Source organism: Podarcis melisellensis, assembly GCF_964234715.1.
Source record: "Podarcis melisellensis genome assembly, chromosome: 7".
Lineage (NCBI taxonomy): Eukaryota > Metazoa > Chordata > Lepidosauria > Squamata > Lacertidae > Podarcis > Podarcis melisellensis.
Window position 1 is genome coordinate 68,463,515 of NC_138539.1, and position 19,401 is coordinate 68,482,915.

The following is a 19,401-nucleotide window of genomic DNA, read 5'->3' on the forward strand; positions in this document are numbered from 1 at the left end:
GTATATTTTGCAATATGTCACTGGTGCAATAATAGCACATTGGTAGGTAGTTTATACCGAGCCATTCAGACATCATTCTGCTTTATTAGTGGTTCTGTGATACTTCCTTAATGTCACCACATCACTCCTATCAGGAGGGACATCCTTGCACTATAGTGCATCGAAAGCGAGACAGTCCCACTGGAACATTTGTTTTACTCAACTTACAGGATTTCAGCAGGAAGCTATGGCACATACAGCAATTGAAAACAAAGCGGGATGCCCCCCCTGAAACTTCTGAAGGCACATAGAACCAGTGGCGGAGCTTCATGCTCTGACACCAGGGGTGGAGAGCAGGTGGGGGTGTGGCTGGCACATGTTATGGGGGTGTGGTGTGTCCCAGGGGCGTGGCACGCCGCCTGCAGGGGCATGGTACATGTCCCAGGGATGTGGCGCGCTGCCTGCAGGGACATGGCACCCAGCGTGTGGGGGGGGGCAGCCACAATGGCACCCCACCGGGGCTGTGGTGCCGGGGGTGGTGCATTCCCCCTGCCCCCCTCTTCCTCCGCCAGAGCATAGAAGTACCCTGAGCCCAAGTCGCCACAAATGCACAATTAAAAGGACCTCTGCAGGACTCCCAAGGTATTATTGATTTCAACAAAGTTAATGTCTTAGTCTGGAACAGCAGTTCTCAACCTGTGGGTCCCCAGATGTTGCTGGACTACAACTCCCATCATCCCTGAGCTCTGGCCTTGCTAGCTAGGGGTGATGGGAGTTGTAGTCCAACAACATCTGGGGACCCACAGGTTGAGAAAGGCTGGTCTAGAACCAACCCATAGCCTTCAAAACATAAAATAAAAGCTCACCAGCACAGAATAGCAATAGAAATCCCAGTCAAACAGTCAGGAGTATGGTGAGCAATAGATATGTTAATAGTGGTTCACCTCTGAACAAACTTATTGCCATCAATAAAGGAAGAGTGCATTGTTTTGGTCTCTTGCAGTCCACTGGAGTTCAGAGTTATATGCTCCCATCAACCGTCTCTTTAGCTGTAACGTAACAACTACACTTGCCCTTTGACATGAAGATCCATGGTTCAGTCCCTGAGCAAATAACCACTTCAGGTAAGATAATGTCTGCAACAACAGTCTGTGGGACTGGCTCTTATCAACTCAAAAAGGCTGATTGACCTATGAATGCTGTCAGGCTGGAAAGAAGGAATTCTGCCGAATGAGCTACTAGAACAAAGCAAAGAGAGTTATGTGAAAATGCTGTACTGATGTGCCTGTAGTATGATTTGGGGTAGGGACACACCTTTCCTCCTAAAGGAGCCAACCATAGCAAACAGCAAAGCATTAAAGCAATACAAATGAAAAATAACCAAAAGCATTCCTAACATTTAAGAACATTAAAAACATCTAAAAACAGTCGCATATCTTCCCAGCTACCAATTGCAAAGTTCTCAAGAACTGTATATTTCAACCATCAAAGGTCTGAGTGGATAGGAATGAATGATAAGTAGTGCTTAAGGGTGAGTAAAGTTAATCCGCATGTGAACTTTACATGTTTATATTAATGCACGCATGCAACTCCTTCCCATAGTCAAATGTGCTGCCAATGTGTGTCTGTGAAGCCTGTCAGCTATGGGGGCAGGACTGGCTTCTGCTGGCATCCTGACACATTTATGTGAAAAGTGAACACCTCATGTTAATTCTGAATAAAAATATAGTCTTCTCTATCTACACCCCAAATAAGCTGAAATGGCACTGTTTGGGCTTGATAGTTTGTTTGCGGACCATGCCACAGGGTTGCTCACTACTCAATGCACATTGGCAAAAGGAACGAGTTTCCTGGGCAAAGTCTCTGGGACTGGTATCATTTAATAGAAATCTTTCTGTGTTCCATTTATATTGCTTTATCTTGTCTGCTTCGCTCATTCATTAGGGAGAATTCTGTTGCTAACAGTGAGAGAGAAAGAGGTGAGGGATGTGAATCGCTGAGTAAAAACCTTATTAGCAGCCATTCATCAAATTTAATTATTTCTGGAATGGTGCCACCAATTACTTTTTGGCATGCTGGTTTAAATTGCATTTTTATACCACTAGTTGCCATGCAAATACGTCATCAGAATGATGCTAATTGAGTAACCACTGGAGAGTTTCAACCTGACTTGATCTCAACTCACACTGAAGAAGAAAGGGAGGGAGGGAGGCAAAGCATGTTATTATGAATGTTTCTGATGCAAAAGAGCATGTTTTAAGAGCCCAGTGTGTCCTGCTTAACATCAGGGATGCATGGCTTGGAAGGGTGAGGGGAAACAGCTGAAAATGACAACCATTTTCATACATTTCTGACTTTAAATGGGTTGACAGCTATAATAATTCACTATCCGTTCGCTCTCAGAAACCCACACTCCTTTGATGCCGGAGCACAAAGTGAAAGGTGGTGTTTGACAAAGAGGCAGCCAAACAGGAACAGAGGAGGAAAGAAGATTGTGGTTCACCATAAAATCCATTAGTGTAAATAACTCTGACTGATCCATAACCCCACTAAGCTGAAGCGAAGGAAAGAATGCAAGAGAATTTAGAGCTGGTGCCTGGAGTTGCCTTCTCCTGCTATGGGAGCAGGCCTGATCAGTGATTGTTCCCTTTTTGCTTTGTTCTTCTGCCGCCTGACTGCTGGGGATATCAGCCACACCAAAGCAAGTGGAGAAGGAAAGAGACCAGCTAGGAATGTTTATTCTGAAAAACAAAACTGTTCTTGTTATGGGATACGAGCCTTTTCCTATCAAGGAATGATGAGTGAATCTGTCAATTTTGTTGCCCCCTCAGTTTCTCACTTTTCCAGTAATAACGTCAGTTATTCACATTTCCACGTCAGTTTGTGATTTGTTAAAAGTCCTCATGAAAACTCACCTGCATTTTAGTGCCTTTCTCCCTTAATATTCAGTTTTGCAAGCAATGTCCCCTACTTTAAAGCATATTTATACATTCTTTTCACTAATATATGCATTTATATGCAAACTTTCTCCGAGTATAGGTATTTTTAAACACCTTACCCAGCCAGAGGACTGTACTGAAAAATGCAGAGGAGTTGAAATTTTGAATGATGAGACGGCTGAGGATCACATCTTGCTGCAGAAAGCATGGATGAGGTAAATTCACCTTTACGTGTGAACTGGAACAGATTCCTCCTTCTACCCTATCCCTACTACAAACAAATGGACAGTGTCAACTGCATTATTTTGGGTGTGGGTGTGTGTTGAAGAGTTGGTTCAACAAAATGTCTTTGGTGATCTCCTCTACCTGCAATCACCCACTTGCTCCCTGGTGATAATCCCAACTGCTGCCCAGAGAAGAAAGAGCAGACAAGAGGAGGTAGTCACAGCTACAGTTCCTTCTGCTTATTCTGGTGGGGGGGGGGTTGGGAAGCCATGACACTTTCTGACGTTGCTGGACTCCTGATTCCCACCACCTCTGGCCATTGCTTATGCTAGCTGGGGATTATGAGAGCTGGAGTCCATCAGGAGTGAAACCAGTTCCCCACCCCTGCCTTTGTCCCATTGTTTGCTTGTACTCTCCTCCTAGGCTAGAGGGACATAGTGGGCAAACAGGTAGCAGTGGTAAAAGGAGCAGCAACAGGGCCAGTGAGTTTTGTTGGTCAGCAATGTCCAGTCCCTGGCTAAGGTTTGGGGTTCAGCAAGTGCCTAACAATGCCAGTTCCCTGCCACCAGCCCTGGTGGTGGCCAATTGAGTACCACAAGCCTTCAAGGGAGACCCTTCAAGATTCCAAACCTGGCATCTGTTCTTCCAGTTGAGAGACACTGCTGATTTGTGAGAACTCACACTTATTGTGAACCAGGCTTTAGCTCATAGGAAACAGTTGTAGGATCAAGGACATCCTTCAGATGCAGCAGGTCTCTAGATTCAATACCTGGCATCTCCTGGTAATGCTAAGAAAGACCCCTACCTGAAACCCTTGAGAGATGCCTCCAGATGGTGTACACTAGGAGCAGCCAACAAGGTGCTCTCTGGATGGACTCTGACTCCCATCGGTCTCAACCAGCATCGTCGATGCCAAGGGATGGTGGGAGTTGTAGTGCTGCAACATATAGAGGACATCACGCAGTGTAGGCAATGCCGAGGTAGATGGCCCAATGTTCTGACTCTGTACCAGGCATCTCCCTAGTGGGAACCATCTCTATAAATAATGCACTATTGTTTCAAGCACACATTTGGTTTGACATATAATGAGAAGAAAGTTAAATTCTTTTTGAGCTGCAAATCATTCCCTTCTGTCTTGTCAAAAAATCCCCGACAGACTGATAAATGCCAGAGTGTAGCGATTTTGAGTGACAACAGGAGCCGGCTGAATAAGAAGAAGAAAATGTGGATAATTTTGTAGAAATAATGCCTCCCAACTTAATTGGACAAGTAATTCAAGATGAATAATTTGAGAAGCGCTTGTAAGAATCCCACATTTGCTTCTCATTTTAAAGAGAGAGTTTAAATGTGTGTGGCACCACACAGTAGGTGGATGACAGGTTATGAAAATGAAGGTTTATACAATACCTATCCTCAGGAGTGTATATGTAATACCAGTTGTACCCTATCATCAATGTCACATTGAGACCACAATGAATGCTAAGAATCGTATACAATAATAATGAACTCGTTCTTCTGAGAATGAATCCTTCTGTAGCCAAAAACGTTGCCAGCTATGCAGAAGGGCAAGGTAACAGCAGTGCAGAAGCACTAAAATATTTCTTTTTGGGGGAGGGGTGGACTCTAAGGAGCATGCTCAGTGGGTCTGTCTGTTGAGGAAGGTGGGTAAGCAAGAAGCTAGGGAATCAATAGAACCAGGTGTGAAAACTTTATGTCAGATGTGCTGGGACGTACCGTATTTTTCGCTCTACAAGAAGCACCAGACCACAAGACGCACCTAGTTTTTGGAGGAGGAAAACAAGAAAAAAAAAATTCTGAATCTCAGAAGCCAGAACAGAAAGAGGGATCACTGCGCAGCGAAAGCAGCAATCCCTCTTGCTGTTCTGGCTTCTGGGATAGCTGCGCAGCCTGCATTCGTTCCATAAGACGCACAAACATTCCCCCTTACTTTTTAGGAGGGAAAAAGTGAGTCTTATAGAGTAAAAAATACGGTAGGTTGCTTTGGTTAATAATAATGATAATAATAATTTGTATACCATCCTTCATCCGAAGATCTCAGGGTGGTTCATAACATAAAATACAAGAGAGAAAAAACACAAAATCCACAATGAAAGCAGCAGCAGCAACAACAACAACAACAAGAATAACACAAACCAATAAAACAACCTGGGAAAGCAAGACGGGAGAGAATGGAGTAGGTGAGCAACTTTCAAATACTGGCTTGGCAAATAAGCCTACTTTCATTCTTTCTGTCTTTCTTATTTTCAGGAAGAAACTACTCAGCCCATTTCCAAGAGGGAGAAGAAATTTGCCCATCGCTAGTTATATTACTGGTTCTCCCATGGTGGCGATTATAATTCAGAACCTTGAAAACTCAGTGAAAGAAAAAGAAATATTAACACAGGTGTTTATGACTCTAACTAGAATATAAAAGAAATTATATTTAATCTAGCTACCAAAGGTCATTTCTTGAATATATTTCTCTGGTCACTTTAGACTTCCACATAATTGGGAATAAATTAAGCTCTGGGACTCCACAGGAACCTTAAGAACCTCTCAGAGTTTAGGCATATAATGCCAAACAGCACTCCATGCCCTTGGCGATTAAATAAATCACAGTTAGGAAAACAAGGGGAGAATGAAGACTGTACATTCTACTGTGTGTGTGTTGTTCCCAAGCTGGGCAACCTTCATTGTTAACCTTTACATAATATGAACTTCCATCTTGAGGAGAATCTATCTAAAGTTATAGCAGCTGGCAGAGGGCATTCCGGTGCTCCAGCTGCTACATTTGTACCAGGGCAATTTCACCACCACCTCATCCCTCTCCTTCCTGGAAGATGTCCTGGCGATGCTAGTAATGGGAGGTGAGGCAAGCAGCACCAATGCTGCTGCTCCTAAGAGCCCACAGGTTTGGTGAATGGCCAGTCTTGGGTGAGCTGTGAGTTGTTTTGGCCCTGGGCGAGATCCAGGGTAGGTGGTTATTAGCAGATGTGAGGAAACCATTCAGATAAGCTCCAGATCATAGGAGGTGTGTTTCCAGCTATCCCACCCCTTGGCCTTGGAAATCAGAAACTACTTAGGAGAGGGACTGTGAGCAACATCATGGGAGGGGTGTTTCTAGGACTACGGTGAAAGTGTGATGCTCCCTTGGAACTCCATGCACGGGCCAAATGATTCATCTATAATTACCAGGCCAATTACTTTAGGAGAGTTGGAGAGCCATTTGAGGGCAGTAGACTAGGAGGGGAAATATAATGGGTTGTGGGTTCCACTGGGTGATCAATACAAAAATATAGAAAATATAAGAAGTTATTTATGCTGGATATAGAAAGAGACCAGGATGAGGGTCTCATACACCTGGATGTATGAGACAATCACCTTCTGATTGTCTGGATGTCATCAGTGCCTCTGTAAGCTTTATAGGAAGGAAAGTCTGTACCAAAAACAAGCTCTTCATAGCTGTTGACCTACAAAGCTGTTGACCTCTGGTTCTTTTTCAGCCTAACTGTTCTAGTTCTAGTAAAGATATCGAAGGAGAACATCAACAACCCTACTCAGACAGAAACAGCAGATGGCCCCAGCTTTCTTTTCTGATGCCTGCAGCTTCAGATAATAAGAGACTTTCCTTACCTACTATAATTCACATCACATCTAAGGGTAGCAGACGGTACTTTGTCCAAGTGAAACAGTCTGTGGCACTGTCAATAAACTAAAAATATATCGTTCTTAAAAAAAAAAGTTTTTCTCCACAAACACACTTGCACATTTGCCAGGAATGATTTCTTTAAAAAAATATCTCTCCCACACATCTATCCTGGAACAAACGGTCCCTTGTGTCATTTGTTTGAGATTCACATAAGATTGTTTCTCTGGGTGAAGGTACAAAGTTATTAAAGTCTTTGTAATGGAAAGAAAGTTGTTCAGTGCTGGTATCTTTCATCAGGTGGGCTCAAGCCATGGCCAAGACAAGCATTTAGCAATCATTTACACATCCTTGGCTCATCGATGGTGAGATAATATCTAAAAAGGGATGCAAACTATGAACAATCCCCAAATCATTTAGTAGTCGTTTGTTTTTGTCACTGTATCCAAAAGAAGCTGCCCAAATCTGCATTTCTGAGAGATACTTTATTTTTGAATTGGAGGCACGTGTCATTATGACAACCTGAAGGAGATGAGCTGTTACATGGAATGCTTAGCACCAGGAATGACTCATTTCTCTGAATGAGTCACTGTTCTGGTTGTGACCCCTTTGAGGAGAGGTGATTCTGTTTGCAATGCTGCATCAGAACTGACATAGAGGAATTGTTGTTGTTCAGTCGTTTAGTCGTGTTCGACTCTTCGTGACCCCATGGACCAATCAGAGCACACCAGGCACTCCTGTATTCCACTGCCTCCCACAGTTTGGTCAAACTCATGTTGGTAGCTTCGAGAACACTGTCCAACCATCTCATCTTCTGTCGTCCCCTTCTCCTTGTGCCCTCAATCTTTCCCAACATCAGGGTCTTTTCCAGGGAGTCTTCTCTTCTCATGAGGTGGCCAAAGTATTGGAGTCTCAGCTTCACGATCTGTCTTTCCAATGAGCACTCAGGGCTGATTTCCTTAAGAATGGATAGGTTTGATCTTCTTGCAGTCCATGGGACTCTCAAGAGCCTTCTCCAGTACCGTAATTCAAAAGGAACAATTCTTCAGCGATCAGCCTTCTTTATGGTCCAGCTCTCACTTCCATACATCACTACTGGGAAAACCATAGCTTTAACTATACGGGCCTTTGTTGGCAAGGTGATGTCTCTGCTTTTTAAGATGCTGCCTAGGTTTGTCATTGCTTTTCTTCCAAGAAGCAGGCAGCTTTTAATTTCATGACTGCTGTCACCATCTGCAGTGATCATGGAGCCCAAGAAAGTAAAATCTCTCACTGCCTCCATTTCTTATGGAGCACATAAGTTGGGCATTAAAGGCTTCATTCATTCTCCCTCTATTTTTCAACATTCTGACATTTTCTTCTTTCTCACCTTCATAGTCCATTAGTTATAATTTTGCCAGGGCTATTAAAACAACAACAACAACAACATGCTCATTATAAGACAAATAGAAGATAAGACAGTACCCAACAACTCCCCCGCCCGAGTGATTTATGTGTTTTAAGAAGGCGAGAGAATAATTTTTGTTTCTTTTTTGCTTTGTTTTCTTTTTCATTCCCCGAGGTTCTCCAGGAACAGGTCCTGCCACCAATGAAATGCACTCTGAGCAAGTTCAGAGGCATTATTTCTTTAAATATGTTAGCAATGGTTATTTAAATTTGTGACCTGCTTTATAAACTACTATTAATGGAAAAAAATAATCTATTTAGATGTCATGCTATCGACAAAGAAGGTTCTATGAAGAGGTTTCTTCAAAAGCAAAAAAGAGAGAAAAAAGTTGCAAGTTAGAAATCTCAGTTTGTTTGAGTACTTTCAAATAAGATCATTGGTACAGGCACATCTTAGAAAACATTCACACACAAATTAGCAAACACATTAGCTTCTATTCAAATATGAAACAGAACCGGAAAAAATAAAATAATATATGGTGAAATGGACACAAAATATTGGGGGAAATGTTGCTTGGAACATCTGGGAAAATCTATGGAAACTAGCTCACAATTTCCCTTCAAATATGGGTAATATAAAATTGTTTCAAAGTTATGAGCAGATGGTACTCTGTACCAGCAAAGTTAAATGAGATTAACAGAAAAAATTCCATCTTTGTGTTGGAAATGTCAAGAAGAGAGAGGTGATTTTTATTTAGCTTGCATACCAGTATTTGCATTGAAAAATATGGAGAAGTGTGCAGTTTGAAGAATGATCTGGGTATTAGTCTGGAAAATGGCAGTAATTTTGTTCTGCTTAAAAAAGTCTTCTTATGATTCAGGCAGTCCGTATGTTCAGCTGAACATTCTCGAGTCATCAGTCCTTGAGTGATGTATTTTTACATATGAAGCGATGCTTAGCTTTGCTTTCCCATTAATTAATTTCGCCCTGCTTTTATTATTCATTATTATTTATTTCATTTCCAGGCTACATAGTCTCAACTGTAAGGATTGAGAAACAGAATCTAAATTACCCTTTTATCCCACAAAATCTAATAGAGATCGAGCCTGATCTCTTTTTAATTGAACAAGGGGTAGCATGATTGCTAGTTTGGAGTAAAATGATTCCCCCCCCCCAATATAATTGTTTTTCTTGTTAAATATAATTTAGTTCTGCAAATAATGCTAATATAATTGCTTTTCAAAAGAGATCAAATCCTCACAACAGACACAAGCACTTCCCCGCAGCTCAGTATCCCACAAATAGAAATTAGGGAACCCACACAAAAAGTGTAAGGGGACAAAGAAATAGGGAGTTGTTGACAGACTTATGCGTTATATGCATCTTAATTGCACTAGCACTTTAATTCCTCCGTAATTGCTCTTTAATTGCTTAGATTTTCATACATTTAAAAAGCAGTTAAAACCACATTGTGCTCTGCGAGAGAATCTGAAGCATTTACTGTAGACATTTTAAAGAGATCATGTAAAGAACAATTTCACAGCCTCTATTATAGTGAAGAGTTTAAAAATTACACATGACTAATTTTATTTCAGTTACGCATATAAATTACGGTAAGGGTTTTGGGTCCCCCCCCCTCTCCTTCAAGCTGCTGGGTCAGAAATGTTGGAATTTTGAAAATTCTTTTGTGCCCATAAAAATGGTCTCAGTGGAGAGTGGAATGCGGAGGCACTGCCATTTTTGAAACAAAGCTATTTCACAGGTTTGAATACACTTGTAATGAAAGCTGGAGAGAAGGATGGATGGATAAATCACACTGTTTCTTCTCTGGATCACCGATATGTTTGCTGCTCTGTGCTCCTTTTAGAGGAAGGGTGGGGCAGACATTAAATAAATCATTATTTTTAAAAATATTGTGTTCAGTCGTAAATACATCACGCCTGTTTCTGCATTAATCTGATACTGTTTTACGAAAAGAATCTGCATAAAATGTGTATTTAAATCCTATTTCAATCATATTCTGTCTCAAAATATAGATTCTTAAAAGTATTTCCCCTCAAAGTACAGCTTTTTGTGATGTGAGGATAATGAGGGTTTGTACCCACTGTTTCTTTTCTTAAAAAATTGTTTGGGGTACTCTCATTTTGACTCAAGAAAATCACCGGGAAAGGAAACGAGGCTGCCATTGGAGGTGGTAACAACGAAACTGAGCAATCACCGTACTAGATTCCAACTCCTACTTCACACATTTAATGTTTGCTTCAGTCTGAGACTCAGGAAGCACTGTGACAGGAAATGAGGCCGCCAATGGGGGTAGCAATGGAACTGGTGATTCACTGTGTTACAGAAGAAACTAAAACTTTTAGTTTCTTCTCCCGTTAGATTCACAATTTTTTTAGAGGTATGCATACCCCCAGAAAAAAGCACTGTTTGTACTCAATGCAGTCGTCCTGTCAGCACAAGGATTTCTGTTTGCACAAGAAGAAGAATTCGGATTTGATATCCCGCTTTATCACTACCCAAAGGAGTCTCAAAGCAGTTAACATTCTCTTTTCCCTTCCTCCCCCACAACACACACTCTGTGAGGTGAGTGGGGCTGAGAGACTTCAGAGAAGTGTGACTGGCCCAAGGTCACCCAGCAGCTGCATGTGGAGGAGCGGAGACGCGAACCCGGTTCACCAGATTACGAGTCTACCGCTCTTAACCACTACACCACACTGGCTCTATCACATTGGTTTTATCACAATGGGACTTTCTGTTCCAATCCTCCCCACTGAATGTGCTGTGAACCATCCACAAATTTGAATCAGTGGATAGCGGAAACAGATTTAGGGGGCATGTGAGGAGGAAGATGGGGGTAAATCCCTGTTTACACAAGCGGAAAGGTTTGCACTGATGGGGGTTAGCAGCGAGAATGAGAAAGGCAAATTCCATGTTAGGGATCTTTAGGAAAGGAATGGAAAATAAAACTGCCAATATCATTGTGCAGTTATACAACTCTATGGTGGGGCCACATTTGCTATACAGTTCTGGCAGCCTCACCTCAGAAAGGATATTGTAGAGTTGGAAAAGGTTCAGAAAAGGGTCACAAAAATGATCAAGGGGGTGGTGTGACTCCCCTATGAAGAAAGGTTGCAGCACTGGGGACTTCTTACCTGAAGGAGCATCTCCACCCCCATTGTTCCGTCCAGACACTGAGGTCCAGCTCTGAGGGCCTTCTGGTGAGAAGTGAGGTAACAGAGAACCAGGCAGAGGGCCTTCTTGGTAGATGTCAAGGAAATAAACAACTACCTGACTTTTAGAAGACATCTGAAGGCAGCCCTGTTGAGGGAAGTTTTTTAATGTTTGATCAGGAGCCGCCCAGAGTGGCTGGGGAAACCCAGCCAGATGGGTGGAGTATAAATAATAAATCATTATTGTTATTTAGAGAACAAGTGTGGTTCTCCATGGCATGGAGAAAGTGGACAAAGAAAAGCTTTTCTCCCTCTCTCACAACACTAGACCTCATGGGCATCCAATGATATTGAATGTTGGGAGATTTAGGAAAGATAAAAGAAAGTATCTTCACTGTGATGGTCTGGGACTTGGACTCAGAGCCAGAGGAGTCTCAGTCTGCACCGGACCCTTTGCCTCAGGCATCACCTGAACCAAGTCTGAGGCCTGATCCTGAAGAGTCCCAGTCTTCACAGGTTCCCCTGCAACAAACACCAGCTGGGCCGAGTCAGGGGCCTGAGCCTGCCCAGCTCCAGATGCGGGGATTACCTCGTTGCCTTCTGCTTGGCCATCACTTACAGCTGCTCCACTACCGGTTGGGTCAGGAGAGGCTGAGGCGGCCCCTGGGTCTAGTAACCCACCGACATCTTCCGAGCTGCAGAGACTAAGGTCTGAGAGAAGGAGAGACCTGAGTACTCGCAGGAGGAGTGTTCGCCTTTGGGTAAAACAGGGAGGTGAGTCGCCAGGGGATCAGGACTGGCCATTACCCCATCAGAGATAAAAGGCTGTCAGACCCTGCCCCAGATTGCGGAAGCAACACTGCTGTATGGTAGATCCTGCCTGAGATCCTGTACTTGTCCTTGCCTGTCCTGCCTTGGCGCTGTCAAACTGACACCTAGAAAAACCTTCCGATTCTGGACAGGACCTGGACCACATTGCACAGCTTACCCTCGGGCCCAGCACATTCATGCAGTGCATAGTCTAGCTATGGAACTTGCTCTCCCAGAAGGCAGTGATGGACCCCAAAAGTGAATTGAACAAATTCATGAAGGAGAGGGCTATCAAAGGCTTTTTGCTTGGTAGGGATGCAGGAGAGGGCCTTCCCAGTGGCTGCTCCTGGACTCTGGAACTCCCACCCAAAATAAGATAGACCGACTGTCTCCTTGTAGTCCTTATGCCAGCAGGTGAAGACTTCCCAAAGAGACTTTTTGGAACTTATGGCTTTTACTGAGAGGGCTAATGCCTGACTGTTCTGAAGGAGTCTCAAAGTGGCTAACATTCTCCTTTCCCTTCCTCCCCCACAACAAACACTCTGCAAGGTGAGTGAGCCTGAGAGACTTCAGAGAAGTGTGACTAGCCCAAGGTCACCCAGCAGTTGCATGTGGAGGAGTGGAGATGCGAACCCAGTTCAATAGATTACAAGTCTACCGCTCTTAACCACCACACCACATCTGCTCATATATATTGAAAGCTCTTTTGAGCTTTCATATATGTGCTTTTTAATTGACTGTTCCCTTTTCTCTGTTTTTAGCTGGTCTTATTTTATCAGTAAGCTGCCTTGAGTCCCTGTCAGGAAACAGAGTGGAGTATAAATAAATTTTAACACCACCACACAAAAGCCTAGAGGCCAGTGGTCCAAGATCACGTCATAGCTGTCAACGTTTTCCTTTTTTTAAGGGAAATTCCCTTATTCCAAATAGGATTCCTCGCAAGAAAAGGGAAAAGTTGACAGCTATGGATCACGTGGTTCCTACTGATGGAACCAAATAAGAAAGCAACTTATTTTTCCACACTTCACCATTCCCCAAATATCTTCATTCTTCCCTCATTCCTTGTGCCACCTTTCCGAAGCTTTTAAGCAGGCGTTGTTAGATTTGTGGTAAAAATGCCACAAAATGAAAGATTCCTATCAATTACAATTGTTATCAGTATCCCAGGCTGCTGCAACCTCTCCACCTTGGTGTTCAGGTTTCTTTGTGTTTTTTCAACTTTCCTTTGAAAGCAGCTGTCCGATAAACAGAAGACAGGCATTAAAAAGAAGGCACTGTTTCTTCTCGCTCATTCCTCCGCAAACCTAGCAACATTCCTGCCTCTTATGGCGCTGCTTCCAGTGCTGTTCAGTTCTGTTTTGAAATGCTGCAAGACAGACAGCGTACTGGCTGCCTCTGCTTCTTTGATCTCACAAGATTTAATTAGGGACACCAACCAGGTCTCGCATGTTTGAGGCCTGCAATTGAAAGGGCGGAATCTGTGTTTCGTGTGAAGCCTGACAAATTGTGTGGGTTTGTTTGTTTTTTTATGTGGATGTGGGTCAGAAAGGCACATTGTTTTCTCACCACTGTCAGATTCTGCCTAAAAGGGATGTGAGTTGCATGGAGAAAGAGGAGCCTTCAAAAAGCTCTGCTTTCTACAGCTTTTTTGGGAAGAAGTCAATACTGGTCTTTTGCATCGACGGTCTATTCCTAAGGACTCAAAGCTGAGACGTTACTACAGTCGCTTAACTCCTACCAATCAGTTTTGAAGTGTTGAGCTTGTGTGTGCAATGTAACATGGAAGGAGGTATTGAAGCAACATCCGCACCCTGCTTAATAGTAATAATAATATATTTTTTATTTTTTTTATATGCCACCCATCTGACTGGGTTGCCCCAGACACTGTGGGCGGCTCCCCAAAAAATATTTAAAAAGCAATAAGACATCAACAGTTAAAAACTTCGCTGAAGAAATCCCACTTTCCCCTTCCCCATTCTTTCTGTGAGATCATTGGCACTATAGATAGCAGTATCATACCACATCAAACAGCCAAATATTTCTGAGTACAATACTTTGTGCAGAGAGATATTAGGAGACCCTCTATTCCCCCTCACAGAACGAAATTTCCCAGTGTGATTTAACAAAGAATTCCTCTACTGATGGATTTTTCCTAACCATTCTCAGCACTCTTAACAAACTGTTCCCAAGATTCGCTGGGGAAGCCATGACTGTTTATCGTGATATGATAGTGCTTTCAATGTGTGATGCAAAAGAGACCTGTGAAGAGGAAACAGAAGTAGTACTTGGAAGAGCCATGCCGATGGATAGTAGCCAACACACTTATGCAGTGCACTATAGTTCTGAGTGAAAAACCTTCCTTTCACCCCAGTTACTGGACTGTTTGACAAGGATTTCACATACAACATGCCTCAGTGTATAAAGACATGTTCAAGATTCGCACCCTTCCCCTCAGAAAGGCAGGATCTTTGCTAGCATTCTTACTAGCATTAGCAGTGGCGTAGTGTGGGGGGTGCAGGGGGGGCCGGCCGCACCGGGCGCAACATCTGGGGGTTAGGGTTAGGGGGCGCAAATCCACGGGTTAGGGGGTGCAAATCCACGGGTTAGGGGGTGCAAATCCACGGGTTAGGGGGTGCAAATTACTTGCCTTGCCCCAGGTGCTGACAACCCACGCTGCACCACTGTTTATTAGTAACCTTGAAAGCCAAGCGTTGTTGCTGAAGCATGTTTTTCTTCCTCTTTGGAGTGTGCAGCAGTGAATAAGTAAATGCACAACTGGTTATCAGGCATTCATCACAACTGATTGATGGGTTACATTATCAACTCGCTTGTCGCTAATAAGCTGCTTTTGTATTTGCCTGCTTGGAATGATTACCACCTCTATAGCAGGTTAATTTAGAAGGTCGCTTTATCAGACAATTTGCTATTGATAAAAATCTGTAGACAACCAATTAGGTTTCATTTACTTGGCTCACTAACTTGTCGGGCTAGTCCACTCCTGTTGTATAATTGCAAAAGGAGAGGGTAGAGTCAGGTACTGTGTTACTTCAGCGATATATAAATTATTGAGGGAAACATGCACCCTGCATAGTTTTTTGTAGGATTATTTGATTTGATCTAATTTTATTTAGTTAGTTAGTTGTAAAATTTCTTCTCTGCCTTTCACCATAGGTCCCGGAATGGGCTTCAACTGCATAATGAATAGCATTGAAACTCAATTTGTTTTTCCTCATCCATCTCAACACTGCAGCCTGGCATCAGTTCAGGATCTGCACAGCTTCTCCCAGTTCAGGTATAATAGAGTTGAGTGCCCTAAGTTTTCTAACAACTGCTTCCAGTAGCTTCGTATAAATACTAAACAGCATTGGAGATGGAGCAATCCCTATGGTGCCCCATAATTTAACAGCTGAAGGGGTTAAAAGTACTATCCTAATGCTAGTCTCTGGACTAAGTCCTGGAGATAGGACTAAAACCATGGTAATACACTGCCCTGAAATCCTTTTCCCCAGAGCTGGTTCAGGAGGTGTCACAGACAGGGGCGGAGGAAGGGGGGTGCGGTGGTGGTGGTCTGCCCTGGGTGTCTTCGCTGAGGGGGTGACATTTGGAAGTCGCGGGTGCACGGCATGCCGAATGTCTGCCATCGACGGCTCACTCCGCCCCTGGCTGCAGGGCGCGCTTGCCGCTTAATGTACCCAAGCACCTATTGCGCACCTGGGAGGGCACCCTCCGTGCCCTACCACCCTCGGGAGCGTGCCCACCCTGGGCAGCACAGGCATATGCTCCATTGCTGGTCACAGAGGTATGTGCAGGACATCCACAGGGCAGAAAGAGCATGAGGCATGAAGTGCAATTAGCTTTTATTCACGGGAAGTAACAATGCAACAGAGTTACTCAGGCTCGACTAATTCAGCTTGCGATATTGCCCTTCCCTTCTAGCCTCTCACTCTGGAACCCTCCCTAGTAGATGAAGGCTGTGTCAAGGGGCTGGGCTTCTCCTTTTGGTCTGGCTGGCCCATTGCTCAGCAACATGAAGAACTCTCCTAGGGCAGGGTGTCATAGGGGGAGAAGAGTCAGCAGGACTGGGACTGTCCTGCTACTGGGTAGAAAGAGCAATCTCTGATTCCTCTCTGTTAGAGTCTGTGCTCACATTGCGACACTCAGCCTCTAGCACTGTCCTTGAAGGGCCTCTTCCTTCTGACTGCTCAAACCTCCTGCTTCTAGCACCTCCCACCTCATCCCTCACCAAAACTGCTCTCCAGTATCCCACCACCATGATCCAGGATCTAAGTCATCTTCTGTGTGATCTCAGAGGGATTCTAGGTCAGGTGGCACCCATCCCTCTTCCTAATCCAGCCAGTCCCTGACAGGAAGATACCATGGTCAATTGTATCAACAGCTGAAGAGAGATAAAGAAATATGAACAAGATCTCATTCCCCCTGTTCCTTCCTCCACAAAGGTCATCCATTAGGATGTCCAAGGATGACTAAATCTCATGGCTACACCTGGACCCAGATTAGAATGGATCTAAATAATCTGTGTCATCCAATAATTCTTACAGCTGTCCCACCACAACTCTCTTCACCACCTTCTCTCCAACTAGTCAATAGTTGCTCCAGCCCATGATGCAGAGCTGGTTCCTTTAGGATCAGCTGCACCACTGCTTCTTTCAAGACAGTATGAACCATCCCCTCATATAATGAATCATTGACCATGCTCTGGACTCTGGACTCAACCAGTTGGAAACCCTTCTTTTAGATTCAATAAGCGAGGAGGGACAGGGGTCAAGAGGGCACATAGTTGGACACAATGCACCTTGTCCACATAATCTAACTGTATAAGCTGAAACTGATCCCACTGTGCATCACTGGTTCTGACACTGGGTACTTCAACCATAGCTGTAACAACTGGAGCAGATAGTTGTTGATGGCAAATATGACATTGTGAGGTCTAGATCTTATTAAGGTGATGACCTTTTGTCTGATTTGAAGGTCATGGCTGCAGGTAAACTCTAGGAAGACCACACCAGCAGGGAGATCTCATCCTTCACTTTTTATTCTTAAATGTATAAGAATGCTGCTGTAATTTGCCATGTTTGACTTCAGGTGCTTCCAGATGCATGCTAGCTGTGGGACCGGTGATCCTACTGCATACAAATTTTGGAAGGAGCTCCACACGATGACATTGGAATCAAATGTCCTGGGGATGCATGCAAAGGATTCTCAAACCTATGACACAATCCAGCCCCGCTCAGACTGCACAACCCTGTGCTGCTACTTTGTGTATGTGGTGGTAGCAACACCACAAATAACTTGATTGCCAATATGCTGCATTTCAGTGAATTGCCTACTCTTAGTAGCCACCCTATTTCCCAACCTTCAGCAGCCTGGCAACCCACCCACGAAGCTCTGTTCTAATATGGAGAGGTCTGCAAATGATCTCAGAATAGACCCCCTACCGTAGATTGAGCCTGACTGTTGAAACACTTTATCAAACACGTACAGCACTAGCACATGAAGGGGCTGTTCTAGGAACCACCTGCCTGCATGACTGCACAGCTACAATGATTGAATGATTTCCACGGTGGACAAAGGTTAGGTGGACAAAATCCTAACTTTCAGACATGTCTGTTTTTCCCCTTGTGCCAACGATTCAGAAGGCTGAGATGTGTTGTGCTGCTAAGAACAAAACAATTTGTTTGAAACTGCAGGAGAGGTGATTACATTTTGAGGATATTCCCATTTTCTGTACTCCTGCTTGTTGCAATACCCACTTTCCTTTTGCTCAGGGTTGGCAGTTCCTTCTGTCACAACATAACTTTGCCAGATCCAAGGAAGTTGTTTAATTTATATCAAAATGTTTAATTTGACTCATTTGGCTATAAACAGAAACAATTGTGTTAATTTACTCAGCAATGCTAAGATGATTCCATAGTCACCAATCATTGCAGTTGTGAAAGGTCCACGGTCTCCTGTTGCTCTAACTGTATTGTTCCTAGGGATGGTCGAAAAATATCGTTCAGTTTGTATTTTGATGCGGACCTACTTCATGTTTACTTCCTGTGGTGACAGGTAAACTGGAATAGAACTGTGTTGTTGTTGTTTTGGTTTTGGTTTGAAAATCACGCTTTTCAAAATTTCTTGTCAGTTTGCCAACCTCAAAAGTACTTACGAAATATTTCAGGTAGGGGGAGGCATGCATAAAAATGAATGCACGTGAAGCAAATATGCAAAACCATGTGGAAATGAGGAGAAAAAACACAAGACTGGGAAAATGGGAAACTGAGAAAAACTGAAAATGACAGATTCACTCATCCCAAACTGCAATTGTACACAGATACATGTATATGCAATTTTTGATACGAGAATTCTCAGTTTTAGATTGCCTCATGCTACACACTGAAAATGCAAATTTCATCTCCCCCTGACCAATCCCATGCTGGATGCTAACACAACGCAGTGGAAAGTTTTGTCTTAAGAAGTTCTGCTTTTCTGAGTTCTCTCCACCTCGCAGTATAGTTTGTAGTTAGGAGTGAAGATTATACAATTTTGACCGCTGTCGGTGACTGTTGCCAAGATTATATTTTCTGCAGCCCAAACAATTTGAGAGGCTGCAAGAGAGAGAAGAAGAGAGTCCGGGAGTGTGTTAGGGTACTTTATCACGAACTTTGGCAAAAAGAGAAACCCAAAACTGGGTCTGGGACAGATCAGTAATTGGACAGAGACAGATAAGAACGGAGCATGGGTGGGGGAATTAAAGATCATCAGATAAAAGCCCTGCTTTTATGTGAGAAGTAAGTTTTATTAAAGATAAGAAGTGGTGCTGAAGGATCATAGGGATGTTCGCTTTGAACATTTATAAGACAAAAGTCTACAGGGGTCCCCTCCCCTCCCCGTGTAAGTTTTATTGCCCTTTGCTTTTTTGTTTAAAAGTGGTTGACACTTATATGAACTTATTCCACTGTGTTTACAGGCGCACTGTAGCCCAGGGATTGGGAAACAGTGGCCATAGAGTTTTTTGGGTTATGTAGGGTTGCCATCCGTCTGAGAAATCCTAGACATGTCCTCTTTTGGGTGGCCAACAGGCCCATCTGGGAGGATTGTCACATTTTAAAGGAATACCTGGTATTTGGGGAATTTATTTATTTGTGGTACGGGCATCTCTGCTTGCCAGAGCTGCTGCCAGCCTGAGCTCTTTTCCCAGCTTGGGCTGGCAGCTGCTCAGGCTGTCCTCTTTTTTTGCTT